The sequence below is a fragment of the Camelus dromedarius genome, chromosome 17 (genome assembly GCF_036321535.1).
Source record: "Camelus dromedarius isolate mCamDro1 chromosome 17, mCamDro1.pat, whole genome shotgun sequence".
NCBI classification, from domain to species: domain Eukaryota; kingdom Metazoa; phylum Chordata; class Mammalia; order Artiodactyla; family Camelidae; genus Camelus; species Camelus dromedarius.
In genome coordinates this window covers 37,785,464-37,802,404 of record NC_087452.1, presented here as the reverse complement: position 1 = coordinate 37,802,404, position 16,941 = coordinate 37,785,464, and the positions used below count along the sequence as shown (strand labels likewise).

At 38.7% G+C, this 16,941-nt stretch overlaps 1 long non-coding RNA gene across 1 annotated transcript in view; it reads right to left on the bottom strand.

Annotated features, from left to right (window-relative positions):
* Positions 1-16,941, bottom strand: part of LOC135323312 (uncharacterized) — a 73,985-nt gene that overhangs the window by 56,765 nt on the left and 279 nt on the right. The window contains exon 2 of the long non-coding RNA XR_010384712.1: positions 16,359-16,424. This is a non-coding gene — a long non-coding RNA (uncharacterized LOC135323312). The remainder of the gene's footprint in view (positions 1-16,358; positions 16,425-16,941) is intronic.

Genomic DNA, 16,941 nt, shown 5'->3' with positions numbered 1-16,941 from the left:
CAGATCTTTCTATTTCTTCATGATTCAGTCTTGGAAGGTTGTATGTTTCTGGGAATTTAACCATTTCTTCTAGGTTGTCAAATTTGTTGGTGTATTTCTGATCATAGTAGTCTCTTGGGATCCTTTGTATTTCTGTGCCAGTTGTAATGTCTCCTCTTTCATTTCTGATTTTACTTGAATCCTTCCTTTTTCCCTTGGTGAATCTAGCTAAAGGTTTGTCAATTTTGTTTATGTTTTCCAAGAACCAGCTCTTAGTTTCATTGGTCTTTTCTGTTGCCTTTTTTGTCTCTATTTCATTTATTTCCCCTCTGATACTTGTTGTTTCCTTCCTTTGATTCACTTTGGGCTTCATTTGTTCTTCTTTTTCTAGTCCCTTGTGTTGTAAAGTTAGGTTAAGATTTTTTTCTCTTCCTTGATGTAGGCAGTTATTGCTCTAAGGTCCCTCTTAGAACTTCTCTTGCTGCATCCTATAAGCCACAGTATGTTGTATTTCCATTTTTATATATCTCAAGGTATTTTTTAATTTCTCTTTTGATTTCTTCTTTGATCCATTGGTTGTGGGTTTGGATTTTATGCTGCAGAAAACTTGGTCCCAGTCAGCCTTCCCATCTCCTCTTCTACCTCATCACTTAATCTCTCTGCCGGAACTAAAGAACTAGTGTCCCCCATTTATCCCATGTATCTGCAGGCTCTCATGCCTTTGGACCTCTAAACTCTCTGCATTAAAACTTTGTCCCCTCTTTGTGCCAGTATCCCACTCGTCTTTTAAGACCCAACACAAACATTAGCTCCTTAGTGCAGCACTCACGGATTTCCCATCAGAATAGTGAACCCCATGCTTTCCCTAGTTTATACGTCTATCAGGGCACTTAGTTCACTGTGTTACAGGGTCCAGTTCTAAAATTTATTGATGTGCTTATCTTTTCCCCTTGCTAACCCTTTCTTTTGTCTCAGGGCAGGGATTGGCAAACTACTACTGTAAAAAGCAAAACAGTAAATATTTTAGGCTTTGCTGCATCTCTGCCACGTCTACTGGACTTTAGCACAAAGAACAGTCACAGATAATCCGTATGTAAACGAGTGTTCCCATTTATTCCAATAAATGTTTATTTTCAATAAACATGCACGTCGCAGTCCAACTTTGTTTACAGAAACAGGCGGTAGATTAGATCTGTCTCGCGAGTCATCGTCTGCTGACCCCTGTCCTGGAGAGCCAGTGATACATACCCACGTTATGGGGAAGAGATGAAAGCTGACTAGCAGAGGCTGTCAGCACCTCACTCATATCCTTTTACCCTTTTTCTTTCCATGCTTGCTGCTAATTTCTAACTGCCACCATGGGCATTCCTGTGCCTGGGGGCTTTCTCTGACTTGGAGCTCACTTTGTCATCCGTGTACCAGACCAGAAGTGCCAGGGAATTAATGCCTCTTAGAAGCAGCTTTCAGCCAATGCGTCAGCACCCCTGGTCACTCACCTCTTGAATGGGACAGCTCTGAGTCGTATGTTCGTGAGAGTTAGAACCAACTGCACATTTTAAAGGGGCACATCCACACAAGACCGCCTTCACTTCTGACACCAGTTGCAAGTTTCGGGGTCCCCCAAACCACCCTCAGTTTCAATAAGTGACTAGAAGGGTTCACAGAGCTTACAGGATGCTGTAATACTCATGGTTACAGTTTACTGCAGAGAAGGGAGATGGATCTTGAATCAGCCAAGTGAAGAGACGCATAGGGTAGAGTCCAGGAGGGGTCCACTCGTGCAGTTTCTAGTAGCCTTTCCCAGTGGAGTCATGGACAGCGTTAACTCCTCCCACCTCAGTGAGCAACAGTACACGTGGGTTATGCCAACCAGGGAGGCTCACTCAGTGTCCAGAGTTTTTCTGGGGGCTTGATCACATACTACTTGTGTGGCTGATCTTTAGTCTCAAGTCCTCCCAGAGGCAGAACTGATACCAGGTGGCCCAAAGTCCCCATCATAAATCACATTATTACACTGTCTGGTGGTCAAGACCCCCAGGCAAACAAGGACACTCCTGTTAGGTATGATCAACTCCCCACAGCCAAGAGCAAAGGCCAGATCTTACTCTGAGTGAGGTTAACTCTTTATTGTGCAGTATTCCTCACTGGCTCTCACAGTTCCCTGAAGGGCTAAGCCTCAGTGGATCACGGCAGTAACTTCTTGATTACATATTCTTTATTACCCTCCTTCATTTCCCTAACACATGTCCATTCTTCATTCCTATGCTGCTGTTTCCTGGGATCGTGCCCCAAATAAACGAAGTACATTTGAATCCTTATCTCATGATCTGCTTCTAGGGGAAACACACAAGGACAAAATGTTACAAAAAGATCAAGAATTGAATTTTGTTCCAAGCCAATGACACAGCCTGTCTATGGCCTGAGAGAGTATTTTCCAGACCCCTTTAGTTCACATCTGTATTACCATTCTCCTAGTCCTGAGAGTCAGTGCTCCTAGAAGTTCCCCACTAGTGTAAGCAAGCCGCGTCTGTCAGTCATTAAGGCTTAGATGAAGTCATAAGGAAGGATAAGCTGTCCAAACAGAAAAAGAAAGGAAAAAGCCCACCCCCTTCAGGTTCCAGGAGCTTGTGGGAAGAAGAGGCTTAGAGCAAAGCAGGGGAATGAGACAGACAGGTACCTACCACCCGCACAGCCACATACACTGGCCAGGCGGTAGGTAGCACCGAGGACAGGAAAGGGCCCCGAGCCCACTCCTAACCTCCCAGCTCCCTGCTTGTTTTTCGGTTTGTAAATCAGTGGTTCCAAAATCTGACTGTGCACTGAAATCAGAATCACTTAGGAAGGAAAACAGAATATTGACTCGGTTACCACTGTGGGTAGGGGCTCAGAGTCTGTATATCTGAGCTGCCAGGCTGTTCCAGTTTGAAAGCCATGGGCTTGATGGCCAGTGAACCCCCACCCCACACCACATCACCCCAGCTGATTAAAATTCTGCATTTCACTGATATGTGTGGTTATTCTTCACAGTGTGTTTCCTGAAAAGTGTTCCCATTGTCACAATCAGTGTTGATCCCTTCAAAGGCTCTGGGTCCTATTGTCTTCCTTTGCTTAGGAAAACACTTTTCATTCAGGTGGGAAGTGGCTTATGAACGGTGGTAAAGGATGCTGACATCCTCTCACTTTTTCAGCCTCTTCCATACACCTGCGCATCCTTGGGGCTGAAAGGGAAGAAGAGGAACCATTGTGCAGTCTAAATGGGCTCCCATTCGCCCAGGCACAAAAGTCTCTGTGCTTAAGCCTGAGTTTTCACATCAAGCAAATTAGGGGTAATTTTTTACTTTATAAAAATTATTCTTTGTTGTACAAATTCAATGCAGGTTTTCTTTGACTATCCAAGCTCTCTAGTGCACTCAAATATAATTCAGTTTCCAACAATTCAGTTGACTCTTTTTTTAGGAATGCATCAATTGTGTAAAGCCAGGTATGTCAGAAAGTTCCTCATTATTGGTTTTTATGTCTTTGAAGTCAAGGATGAAATTCTATGAATTCATAGAAGATACTGGAGGACCCGGTTATGGTTTCTGGAAAGGGAATCTCCCACGGAGTTGTTCAGATGAAAGAAAGCAAAGAAAGAGAAACCACAGGCTACTCTGAGACCCTCTAATCTATTTTCACTCTCTACTTTTGGTATGTCATTCTTTAGCAGACATCGTCTTTAAAATTTTGCAAAACAATGATTCTAACTGGTATTTCACCTTGAACCTCTGCAATCATCTTACCTGAACCTAAAGATTTTCAGGTGAGCAATACTTCTGTTCCTAGCAAACAACCCAGGGAACCAAAGTATCTAAGGTTGACTGAGATGCCCAGGGTGACAAGTCTGTCTGCCTAGGATGGAACGCTTAGCCCAGGGCCAAGTTCATCAGCTGGTGCTCAATAAATATTTGTTAAATAAAGAACTGAGGATTTTATCTGGCCAGTTTTGTAGACTTTTCACTGCATTGTGCTGCCTCTCAGCTCATCGGGGATTACTCATTAATACATCCTGCCTGTGAGGAACTAACAACACGGCAGGCTGGAAGATCGGCCTCCTGCCTGTGTTACTTGTGTATAAAAATGCAGCCCACAGGTAGCTTCTCAGTGTGCTCAGGGGGCTCAGTCAACTGAAATGTTTTCCCGGGAGTCGGACGGGGGTGGGATGGACTTTTGACATATGGACAGACAGCACACGACCTGTGCTCAGAAGGGCCTTGTACTGGTTCAATGCTCTGCTTTCTCCTCTTGGAAATTCTTAATTTTTGAACAAGGAGCCAGCATTTTCATTATTACTGGACCCTACAAATATGTAGCCAACCCTGGGGGCAGAGGACAGTCATTTCAAAAATAGATCTCTAAAATATTAAGCCTTTTGATAGGAGTGTTACCGGCATAACCTCGTTTCATTGCACGTGGCTCTGTTGTTCTCGGCACATACTGTATTTTTTACAAGTTAAAGGTTTCTAGCCACCCGGCATCATCAGACCCGTTTTTCCAAGAGCATTTGCTCACTTCGTGTCTTTGTGTCACATTTTGGTAATTCTCACAATATTTCAGACTTATTATTATTATTATGTGTTATGGTGATCTGTGATCAGTGATCTTGGATGTTAATATTGTAATTGTTTTAGGGAACCACAAACCATGCCCACGTAAGACAGCGAACTTCATCGATAGATGTGTATGTTCTGCCTGCCCCACCAACTGGCCGTTCCCCCATCTCTCTCCTTCTTCTCGGACCTCCCTATTCCCTGAGACACAACAACGTTGAAACTAGGCCAATGAAAAACCTACAATGGCCTCTAAGTGTTTAGGTGAAAGGAAGAGTCACGTGTCTTTCACTTCAAATCAAAAGCTAGAAACGATTAAGCTGAGGGAGGAAGGCACGTCATAAGCTCAGACAGACCAAATAGGCCTCTTGCACCAAACATTTAGCCAAGTTGTGCACGCAAAAGGAGAAGTTCTTGAGGGAAACTAAAGTGCTACTCCAGGGAACACACAAATGATAAGAAAGCAAGACAGCCTTACTGCTGATGTGGAGAAAGTTTGAGCAGCCTGAATAGACGATCAAACCAGCCACAACATTCCTGTCAGCCAGAGCCAGGCCCTAACTCTCTCCAACTCTATGAAGGCTGAGAGAGGCGAGGAAGCTGCAGAAGAAAAGTCTGAAGCTTAACAGTGTTTGGTTCATGAGGTTGAAGGAAAGAAGCCGAGGTCTCCATCACATAAAGTACAAGGTGAAGCAGCAAGTGCTGATGCAGAAGCTGCAACAAGTTATCCACAAGGTCCAGCTGAGATCACTCATGAAGGTGGCTACACCAGACAACAGACTTTCAATGTAGATGGAACGGTCTTCTATTGGAAGAAGATGCCACCTAGGACTTCCATAGCTAGAGAGGAGAGACTTCAATGCCTGGCTTCAAAGCTTCAGAGGACCAGCTGACTAGGAGCTTATTTACCTGGTTACTTTTAAGTTGAAGCCAATGTCATTTATCATTCTGAAAATCCTGGGGTCCTTAAGAGTTATGCTAAATCTACTCTGCCTGTGTTCTGTAAATGGAACAACAAAGCCTGGGTGAGAGCACATCTGTTTACAACATGGTTTACTGACCATTTTAAGCTCACTGTTGAGACCTACTACTCAGAAAAAAAAGTTCCTTTCAAAATACTACTGCTCATTGACAAGACACCTGGTCACCCAAGAGCTCTGATGGAGATGGGCAATGAGATTAGTGTTGTTTTCACGCCTGTAACACAGCATCCATGCTGCAGCCCACAGAGCAAAGGGTCATTTCAACTTTCAAGCTTTATTATTTATGAAATAAATTTCATGAAGGTATAGCTGCTATAGATAGTGATTCCACTGATGGATCTGGGCAAAGTCAACTGAAAACTTCTGGAAAGGAGTCACCATTTTAGGTGCCATTAAAAACACTAATGATTCACGGGAAGAGGTTAAAATATCAACGTTAACAGAAATTTGGAAGCAGCTGATTCCAACCCTCATGGATGAATTTGAGGGGTTCAAGACTTCAGTGGAGGAAGTCACTGCAGATGTGGTAGGAATAACAAGACAGCTAGAATTAGACGCGGAGCCTGAAGGTGTGAGTGAATTTCTGCAATGTCATGATCAGACTTGAATGGGTGAGGAGTTGCTTCTTATGGGTGAGCAGGGAAAGTGGTTTCCTGAGATGGAAGCAACTCCTGGTGAAGATGCTGTGAAGATGCTGTCATTGCTGAAATTACAACAAAGGATTTAGAATATTACACAAACCTAGTTGATAAAGCAGCGATAGGATTTGAGAGGACTGACTCCAATTTTTAAGAGAAGTTCTGTGGATAAAATTCTATCAAATAGCATTGCAAGCTACAGAGAAATCACTTGGAAAGGATGAGTACATTGATGCGGCAAACTTCATTGTTGTCTTATTTTAAGAAATTGCCAGTCACTCAACCTTCAGCAACCACCACACTGATCAGTCAGCAGCCATTAATACTGAGGCCAGACCCTACATGAGCAAAAAGATTAGGATTTACTGAAGCCCCAGATAATGGTTAGCATTTTTTTCAGCAATGAAGTATTTTTAATTAAGGTATGTTCGTTGTTTTTTGAAACATAATGCTACTGCAAACTTAAGAGACTATAGAGTAAACATAACTTTTATATGTACTGGGAAACCAGAAAAGTCCATGTGACCCACTTTATTGCAATATTTGGTTGACTGCAGTGGTTGGGAACAGACCTGCATCATCTCTGAGGGTATGCCTATATTTCAGTGGGTAAGATTTTCTAAAGTCATAGAAAGAATATCTTTGTTACAAAATATGACATATTGTCTGTGGCAAGAGGGAAGAGTGAATATTCATCATAGGCAGCACAACATACCAGGACCTTTCACCTTCTCATTTTAAATGTGAGAGAACCTTAGGGGATCCTCTGCACAGAAAAGATAGTTGGGCTTGAAACGGTTCAACAAGGCCGTGGCACACAGCTGGTTAGCAGCAGATCCCAGGGCTTCTGGGTCCTGGTGCTGCTCTTACTGCATCCTGGTATTATTATCAGGAAGTAGTGGGTCAGAGAATATGGTATCTGCCTTTTTGAGAGTCTAGGCACAGACATTTTTAAAAAAAGCTCAACAGTCGCATTTTCTATTTGTGATGATATAACCATAATAATAGTAAAGCTAACAAGGCTCAGAGAGAGAAAAAACTTGAAAGAAAAATAAGAGGTCAAGCAGTTTTCACTTTGTCCTTGAAGAGGCAAGTCAATGGGCCTGGCAAGGTGACTGTTTGGCACGGTCAGTGTTGTCTTCAGTGACCACGTAAGTGGGGAGATGTGGAGAAGATACTTCCTGAGCCAAAAGCATCAATACGCCTCGGCTATTTTCGTTCCTGTCATCGTAAGGTGGAAGAAAACACCCTCTAACTGATGCAGCAGGAAGCCTGAGTGAAACAGATTCAGGTCACTGAAAGCAGACAATAACAAAATTGTGGCGCGGATGGGAGTGGGCGGGGCTCTTTGACAGTGAGCCCCTGCAACTCGTGCAGAAACACCTTTGTAGTGCAAGGTAAATATTTCTGACAAATCAAACCGTAAGCTTTTTTCTTTTCTTTTTGCATAGTTTTTATTATGGTAAAATATACATAATGTAAATTTTACCATTTTAGCCTCTTTCAAGTGTACAGGTTCCATGGCATTAAATGCATTCACAATATTGTGCACCCATCGACACTATCCATTTCCGGAATATTTTTATCATCCCAAACAGAAACTCTGTACCTATTAAACAACTCCATCTACCCTTCTCTCCCCAGCCCGTGGTATTTTCTATTCTACTTTCTGTCCCTATAAATTTCCCTACTCTAGGGATCTCATTTGTAAGTTGAATCATATAACATTTGTCTTTCTGTATCTAGTTTCTTTCATTTAGCATAATATTTTCAAGGTTCATCATGTTGTAGCAGAATTTCATTCCTTTTTATGGCTGAATAATATTCCATTTATGTGTATACCACATCTTGTTTATCCATTAATTTGTTGAGTGTTTCCATCTTTTGACTATTGTGAATGATGCTTCTATTAATACTGATGTGCAGTATCTGTTTGAGTCCCTGCTTTCAATTCATTTGGGTATATACCTGGAAGTGGAATCACTACATTGTGTGTAATTCTAAGTTTAACTTTTTGAGGAACTACCGAACTATTTTCCACAGCAGCTGCACCATTTTTCATTGCCACCAGCAATGCACAGGGTCCAATTTATTAATATCCTTAGAAATACTTGTTATTTTCTGTTTGTTTTTTTTATAATAGCCATCCTCATGGACATGAGGTGGTAACTTATTATGACTTTGATTTGCATCTCCCAAATAACTAGGGATGTTGAACATCTTTTCACGTGCTTAGTGGCCATTTGTTTGTCATCTCAGACATGTCTGTTCAAGTCCTTTGCAAATTTTTGAATTGGGTTATTTGAATTTTTGTTGTTGAGTTGTAGGAGTTCTTTATTATCCCTTATCACATACATGATTTGCAAATATATTCTCCCATTGTATGGCTTGTCTTTCCACTCTCTCCATAGTGTCCTATGATGTATACAAGTTTTTGATTTTGATGAGTTTATCTATTTTTTTCTTTTCTTCCATGTGCTTTTGGTGTTATAACCAAAAAATCATTGGCAAATCCAATGCCATGAAACCATAAGCTTCTTATTGGACAAAATAACTTTTAGGATTTCATCAATTGCCAGCAGAAAACAAACAAACAAAAAAACAAAACAGAACAGAAAACCCAAAACTTTAAAAAATGCATGAATGTTCTATGATATAGGAAGGTTGAAACTTAAAAGGATGAAAAAAATATATATCATTCAAATGTTAATTTTTTAAAAAGTGAGAATGGCTACAGTAATACCAGACAAAGTAGACTTTAGGGCAAAGAAAATTGCTAGAGACAAAGAAGGACATTATGTAATGATAAAATGGATCAATCTACCTGGAAGACATAACAGTCCTAAACATATATGCATCAAACCAAAGAGCCTCAAAATATATGAAGCAAAAGCTGAGAGAGCTTAAAGGAGAAGTAGGCAGATCCACAACTGTAGGCGGGGACTTAAAAAAAAATCTAACTACAGTGATTTATAATATGGTGTTAGTTTCAGGTGTACAGCTTCAGATTCTTGTCCATTATGGGTTATTACAAAATAATGAATATAGTTCCCTGTACTACACAGTAAATCCTTGTTTTTCTATTTTATATATAGTGGTGTGTGTCTATTAATTCCATACACCTAATTTACTTCTCCCCCTCCCCTTTGCCCTTTGGTAACCATGAGTTTTCTATGTCTGTGAATCTGTTTCAGTTTTGTAAATAAGCTGATCTGTATTATTTTTTTAGATTCCACATATAAGTGATATATAGTATCTGTCTTTCTCTGTCTGAATTGGGGACTTTTAGTATCACCATCTCAATAACTGATAAAACTACTAGCCAGAAAATCATTAAGGACATAGAAGAACTCAACTGCATCATCAACCTATAGGATCTCATTGACATTAATGAAAAACTCCACACAACAGCAGAATACATATTTTTTCAAGCACCCATTATAGATAGACCATATCATGGCTCATAATACAAACCTCAACAAATGTAAAAGAATTGAATCATACAGAGTGTATTCTCTGACCATAACAGAATCAAACTAGAAATCAGTAACAGAAAGATAACAGAAAAATCTGCAAACTCTTGGAAATTAAACAACACACTTCTAAAAAAATCACAGATCAAATGTTATGAATTTCTAACATCAAATTTAAATATAGAACTGACTGAGAATGAAAATACAACATGTCAAACTTCGTGAGACACAACTGATGCAGTTCCAAGAGAGAAACTAAAGCACTAAATGCTTACATTAGAAAGTAGGAAAGATCTCAAATGAATAATGTAACTTCCTATCTCAAAAAAGCTAGAAAAGTAAAGCAAAAATAAACCCAAAGCAAAAAGAAGGAAGGAAAAAATAAATGAAAATAAGAACACAACTATGTAAGATCAATGAAACAAAAAGCTGGCTCTTCAACAAAATCGATAAAATTGATAACCACCAGAAAGAGTTACAAAAAAAAAAAGGAAAAAACATATCACCTATATCAGGAATATCACTGGAGATATCAATGTAAGTACTGTAGTCATTAAAAGGAAAATAGGGAATACCATGAACAACTTTATGCTCAACTTATTAGAAGAAATGAATCAAATTCTTGAAAACCATAAGCTACCAAAACTCAACAAAGATGAGATTATCTGAAATGTCTTATAACCATTAAAGACATTAAATTCACAAGTAAAACTCATTTTTAAAATGTCCAGGCCCAAATGGTTTCACCAAAGAATTCCACCAAACTTTCAAAGAACTAACACCAATTTTATCAATCTCTAACAGGAAATAGAAGAGAAGGGAGCCCTCCTCACGGGGATGCCAAAACCAAACAAATGCAGTTAAAAAAGAAGTTCACATCACTATCACGAATTTAGATGCAAAAACCTTCAACGAAATATTATTGAATTGAATCAAAGTATGTACAAGAAGAATTATGCACCATGACCAAGTGGGATTTATTCCAGGTGTGCAAGAGTGGTACAACATTCAAAAACCAGTGATACCCGTTCACCATATTATATGATCATATCAAAGCATTTGACAAAATCCAACACCTATTCATTATACAAACTCTTTGCAAGTTAGGAATAGAAGAGAATTACATCATCTTGATAAAAAGCATCTACAGAAACCCTATAGCTAATAACACTTGAAGGTGAAAGACTGAATGCTTTCCCCCTAAGATCAGGGATAAGACAAGGACGTCTGTTCTCACCACTCTTATCCAACACGGTGCCAGCAGTTCTAGACACTGAAATAAGGCAAGAAAGAAGAGGTATTCATATTGGAAAGAAAGAAAGAAAACTGGCCCTCTTTGCAGATAACATAATTGTCCCATAGAAAACTCTTAGAACTGGTAGATAAATTCAGCAAGGTTGCAGGATACAATATTAAATCACAAATATTAATTGCATTTCTATATTAACAATGCTCATGTGGAAACCAAAATTAAATGTACGTTATCACTTACAATTGATCCAAAGAAAATGAAACTTTTAGATATAACTCTAATAAAACATGATCAGGAACTGTATGCTGAGACTTGCAAAATGCTGATGAACGAAATCAATGAAGACCTAAATAAAGGAACAGATATACCATGTCCATGGATTAGAAGATTCAACATAAAAATAGTCAGCTTTCCCCCTAAAAGGATCTATGGACTTAATGCAATTCCTATCAATATCTATATACCTAGGTTGTTTTAGATATAGAAAGCCTATTCTAAAATTTATATGAAATAGAACATGACCTAGGATAGCTAAAACAATCTTTAAAAATGAAGAATAAAGTGAAAGGAATCACTCTACTTGATATAAAAGTTTACTTCATAGCTACAGAAAGCAAGACAGTGTGGTACTGGTGAAGTGAAAGCCACATTGATCAATGGAACTGAATAGAGAACACAGAAATAGACATACACAAATACGCCAACCAACATTTCACAAGTGTGCAAAAATCATTCAATGAAGAAATGATAGATTTTTCAACAAATGATGCTATACATCTTGGTACCATAGACATAATGCACCTCAACCCAGACTTCACACCTTATAGAAATATTAACTCAAAATGAATCATGGACTTAACTTTAAAATGTAAAACTATGAAGTTTATTTTAAAGTTAGAGAAAAATCTTCTGAATTTAGGGCTAGGCAAAAGTCCTTAGACTTGATACCTAAGGCCAGATCCACAAAATGAAAGAATGATAAATTGTATCTTATCCAAATTGGAAACTTTTGCTGTGCAAAAACTCATGTGATGAGAATGAAAAGACAAGCTGGAGACTGGAACAAAATATTTGCAAACCACATATCTGGAAGAGAACTTTTCCTAATATACATAAAGAACTCTCAGAAAAAGAATGACAATAAGTGGCAGAATAGGAGGTCCCAGTCCTCATCCCCCCACAGAAATAGCAATTTAACAACCACCCATGGACGCAAAAGCTTAAGAGAGCTTCAAAATCCAGGTCAGGGTTTACAGCACACCAGTGGAGCACAGGAACAAGAAAAGATGAATTGAAAGGGGTTAAGGAGAACAGTTTCACTTTACCTGTATTACCCTTCCTCCTGGCCAGCACAGTGCAGTGCCAAGAGGGATCCCCTCAGCCCAGAAGATCTCCTGTGGGGAAAGAAAGAGCAAGCCCACTCAGGGACCCTGGTACCAGATCCATCCATAGGTCCCTGCCTGCTGGCCTGCCTGGAATCTCTGGCTGGGATGACTGGAGAAGGGCTTTCCTTGCCAAGGGCAGTCTGTGAAGTCTGGAAGAGGTGACTGCTTCTTCAAATGCTCAGCAACCAACACAAAGCTAAAAGAATCATGAGGAATTGGGGAAATAGGATACAACCGAGTGAACAAAGTAAAGCTTCAGTAACTGACCCTAAAGAAGTGAAGATCTATGAACTGCCTGACAAGGAATTCAAAATAATCGTCTTAAAGAAGCTCAGTGAAGTACAAGATAACATAGATAACGAAATGAAATCCGGAAAATTGTACATGAACAAAATGTGAAGTTCAGCAAAGAGATACAAACTTCCCACATCTGTGGAGGAAAATGGACAGCCAGATTCATGAAGCCCAATGAGCCCCAGAAGTTTGGACCTAAAGAGATCTTCACCAAGATACCTTATAATTGTCAGAAGTGAAAAACAAAGAGAATTTTGAAAGCAGCAAGTGAAAAGTGACTTGTCACATACAAGAGAACCCCCATAAGACTATCAGCGAATTTCTCAGCAGAAACCTGCACACCAGGAAAGAGTGGGATGATATATTCAAAATGCAGGAAGAAAGAAAAAAATAACCTGCCAACCAGATATGATACAGCCAGCAGAACTGTTCTTTAAAAATGAAGGAAAGATAAAGACTACCCTAGATTAACAAAACTGAATGAATTTATCACCACTAGACATGCCTTACCAGAAGTGCTAAAGGGAGTTCTTCAAGTTGAAACAAAACAACGCTAAACAGCAACATGAGAGGATATGAAAGTAAAAATCTCACTGGTAAAGGTAAATATATACACAAATACAGAGTAATGTAATGCAGTAATGGAGGTATGTAAATCACTTTTAATCCTAGGATAAAAGTTAAAAGACAAAAGCATTAAAAATAAGTATAATCACAAAAATCTGTTAATAGATACATAATATAAAAGAAGTAAATTCTGACATAAATAAAATAAAGGAGAAGGGAGTAAAAGTGGGAATGTAAATTGGTGCAGCCACTATGGAGGACAGTATGGAGGTTCCTTAAAAAACTAAAAATAGACTTACCATGTGATCCAGCAATCCCACTCCTGGGCATATATCCAGAGAAAAATACAATTCAAAAAGACATATGTATCCCAATGTTCACAGCAGCATTATTTACAAGAGCCAAGACATGGAAACAACCCAAATGTCCATCAACAGATGACTGAAGAAGATGTGGCATATATGTACAATGGAATACTACTCAGCCATAAAAAAGAATAAAATAATGCCATTTGCAGCAACATGGATGGACCTGGAGATTGTCATTCTAAGTGAAGTAAGCCAGAAAGAGAAAGAAAAATGCCATATGATATCACTTATATGTGGAATCTTAAAAAGAAAAAAAAAAGGACATAAAGGAACTTATCTACAAAACAGAAATAGACTCAAACATAGAGAACAAACTTACAGTTACCAGAGGATAAAGGGGGTGGGAAGGGATAAATTGGGAATTCTAAAATTGCACCTCTTGAGAAGTGATGGAAATATTAGCTATCTTGACTGTGGTAGTGGTTTCATTGGTGTATACATCTATCAAAATTCATCAAATTGTACATTTGAAATATGTGTAGTTTACTATACAGAAACCATACCACAATAAAGGTGTTAAAAGAGAGAAAATAATCCTATTTACCATAGCATCAAAAAAATAAAATACTTAGGAATAAACCAAGGAAGTAAAAATGTTTACACTGAAAAGTATAAAACACTGGTGAAAGAAATTAAAGCATACATGAAATAAATGGGAAAACATCACATGTTCATGGATTGGAAGAATTAACATTGTTAAAATATTCATACTATCCAAAGCAGTCTACATTCAGTGTCATCCCTATCAAAATCCTAATGGCATTCTTTACAGAAATAAAAAAATGATCCTGAAATTCATAAGGAACCACAAAAAATCCTGAATAGCCAAAGCAATTTTGAGCAAGATGAACAAAGCCTGAGACATCACACTTCCATATTTCAAAAAATATTACAAAGCTACAGTCATCAACATAATATTGGTACCAGTATGAAAACAGACATATACGCCAATGGAACAGAATAGAGAGATCAGAAATAAGCCCACACATACATGATCAACTGATTTTTGACAAAGGTGCCAAGAATGTACAATGGGGGAAAGAATAGTCTCTTCAATAAATGATGTTGGGAAAACGGGATCTCCACACACAAAGAAAGAAACTAGACCCTTTCACCATACACAAAATTTAACTTAAAAAGGATTAAGACTTAAACATAAGACCTGAAACCATAAAACTCCTAAGAGAAAACATAAGGGAAAAGCTTCTTGACATTGGTCGGGGCAGTGATTTCTTGGGTATGACACCAAAAACACAGGAAACAAATGCAAAACTAGGCAAGTGGGACTACATCACACTAAAGAGCTTCTGCACAGTGAAGACTACGGTCAACAAAGTGAAAAGGCAACCTACAGAACGGGGGAAAATATCTGCAAAACATACATCCTGATAAAGTGTTAGTATCCAAAATGTGTAAGGAACTTCTGCAACTCAATGGAAAAAAAAAAAAAGCAAACAAATAAAACCCCAAATAAGCCTACTAAAAATGGGCAAAGGAACTGAACAGACATTCTCAAAAGAAGGCATGTAAATGGGAAACAGGTACATGAAAAGGTGCTCAACATCATTTGTCATCAGGGAAATGTACATCAAAGCCACAATGAGATATCACCTCACACCTGTTAGGATGGCTGTTATCAAAAAAGAAAAAAAAAAAAGTATTTACCAAGATATAGAGAAAAGGGAACGCTTGTACACAGTTTTGGAGAATATAAATTTGTGCACCCATTGTGGAAAACAGCATGTTAGTTCCTAAAAAAAATCAAAAATAGAACTACCATATGACCCAAAAATCCCACTTCTGGGTGTACATTCAGGAACTGAAATATGATGCAATCCCATGTTCACTGCAGCATTTTTCACAATAGCCAACATGTGGAAGCAAGCTAAATGTCCACTGATGGATGACTGGATAAAGAAGATGTGGTACACATGCACAATGGACTGTTTATTCAGCCTTAAAAAAGAAGGAAATCCTGGCACTTGTGGTCACATGGATGAAACTGAAGGATATTATCCTAAGTGAAATAAGACACAGAAGGACGAATCCTACATGACACAACTTATACTAGGAAACGAAACTGGTCAAACTCACAGAAGCAGAGAGTGAACTGGTGGTTGCCAGGGCCTGGGGGTCGGTGTGTAGGGAGGGAACTGGGGAGGTATTCGTCAACAGGTATAACGTTTCAGCTATGCGAGATGAATGAAGCTCTGAAGAGTTACTGAACAGCATAGCGCCCATAGTTAACAATACTGTGTTGAATACTTAAAAACGTGCTCAAAGGGTAGATCTTATGTTAAGTGTTCTTATCACAAAATAATAATATAAAGATAGTGTGAGGAAACTTTTGGATGTGATAGATATATTTACGGCATAGACTGTGGTTGGTAGTTTCACAGGTGTATACTTATCTCCAAACTCATCAAGTTGTATACATTAACTAGGTACAGCTTTTTGAATGTCAATCATAATTCATAAAGTGCTTTAAAGAAAAATAAGTCTCAAAACTTAACAGTAAAGAAAAAAAAACTAATTAGAAAATGGGCCAAAAAAAATGTGAAGAAACATCACCAAAAAAGGGTGTAGAGATGACAAATCAGCATATAAAAAGATAATCAGTATCACTAGCCATCAAGGAGATGCACATTAAAAGCACAATGAGATATTACTACACCTATCAAAATCAGTAAAATAAAAAATAATGACAACACCAAATGCTGCTGAAAGTGAGGAGAAACTGAATCACTCATACGTTGCTGCTGGGAATGTAAAATGGCACAGGCGCTCTGGAAAGGAGGATGGCATTTTCTTACAAAACTAAAAATGTGCTTACCATATGACCCAGCGATTGCCCTCTTGGACATATCCCAGAGAAATGAAGTTATCTTCATACAAAAACCTGTACATAAATGTTCATAGGAGCTTTACTTTAACAGATTAGTGGTTATCAGCTGCCCCTCCCCCAGGTGTGGTTATCAAAAGGCAATAAGAGGGATCCTATGTGATGGGACAGTTCTGTACCTTGACTGTAGTGGTGGGTATGTATCTACACATGAGATAAAATTGGATAGAACTAAACTCATACACCCAGGAGAACAAGGAAAACTGGGGAAATCTAAATAAGATTGGTGGATTTGATCAATGCCAATATCCAGGTTACAACATTGTACCACAGTTTTGGGAATTGTTCCCATTGAGGAAAACTGGGTAAAGGGTGCACAAATCTCTGTACTGTTTCTTAACAAACTGCATGTGAATCTACGCTAATCTCAAAATACTTTAATATTATTTTACATGTGCGACTGCTCCTGGGCTATTTACTTTTTGAATAAAATGCAATCCTCTTAAAAATCCAATGGTCGGGGGCAGAAGGCTATTTCATACATTTTAAGAAAGAACCTAGCTCATAAGTGCCA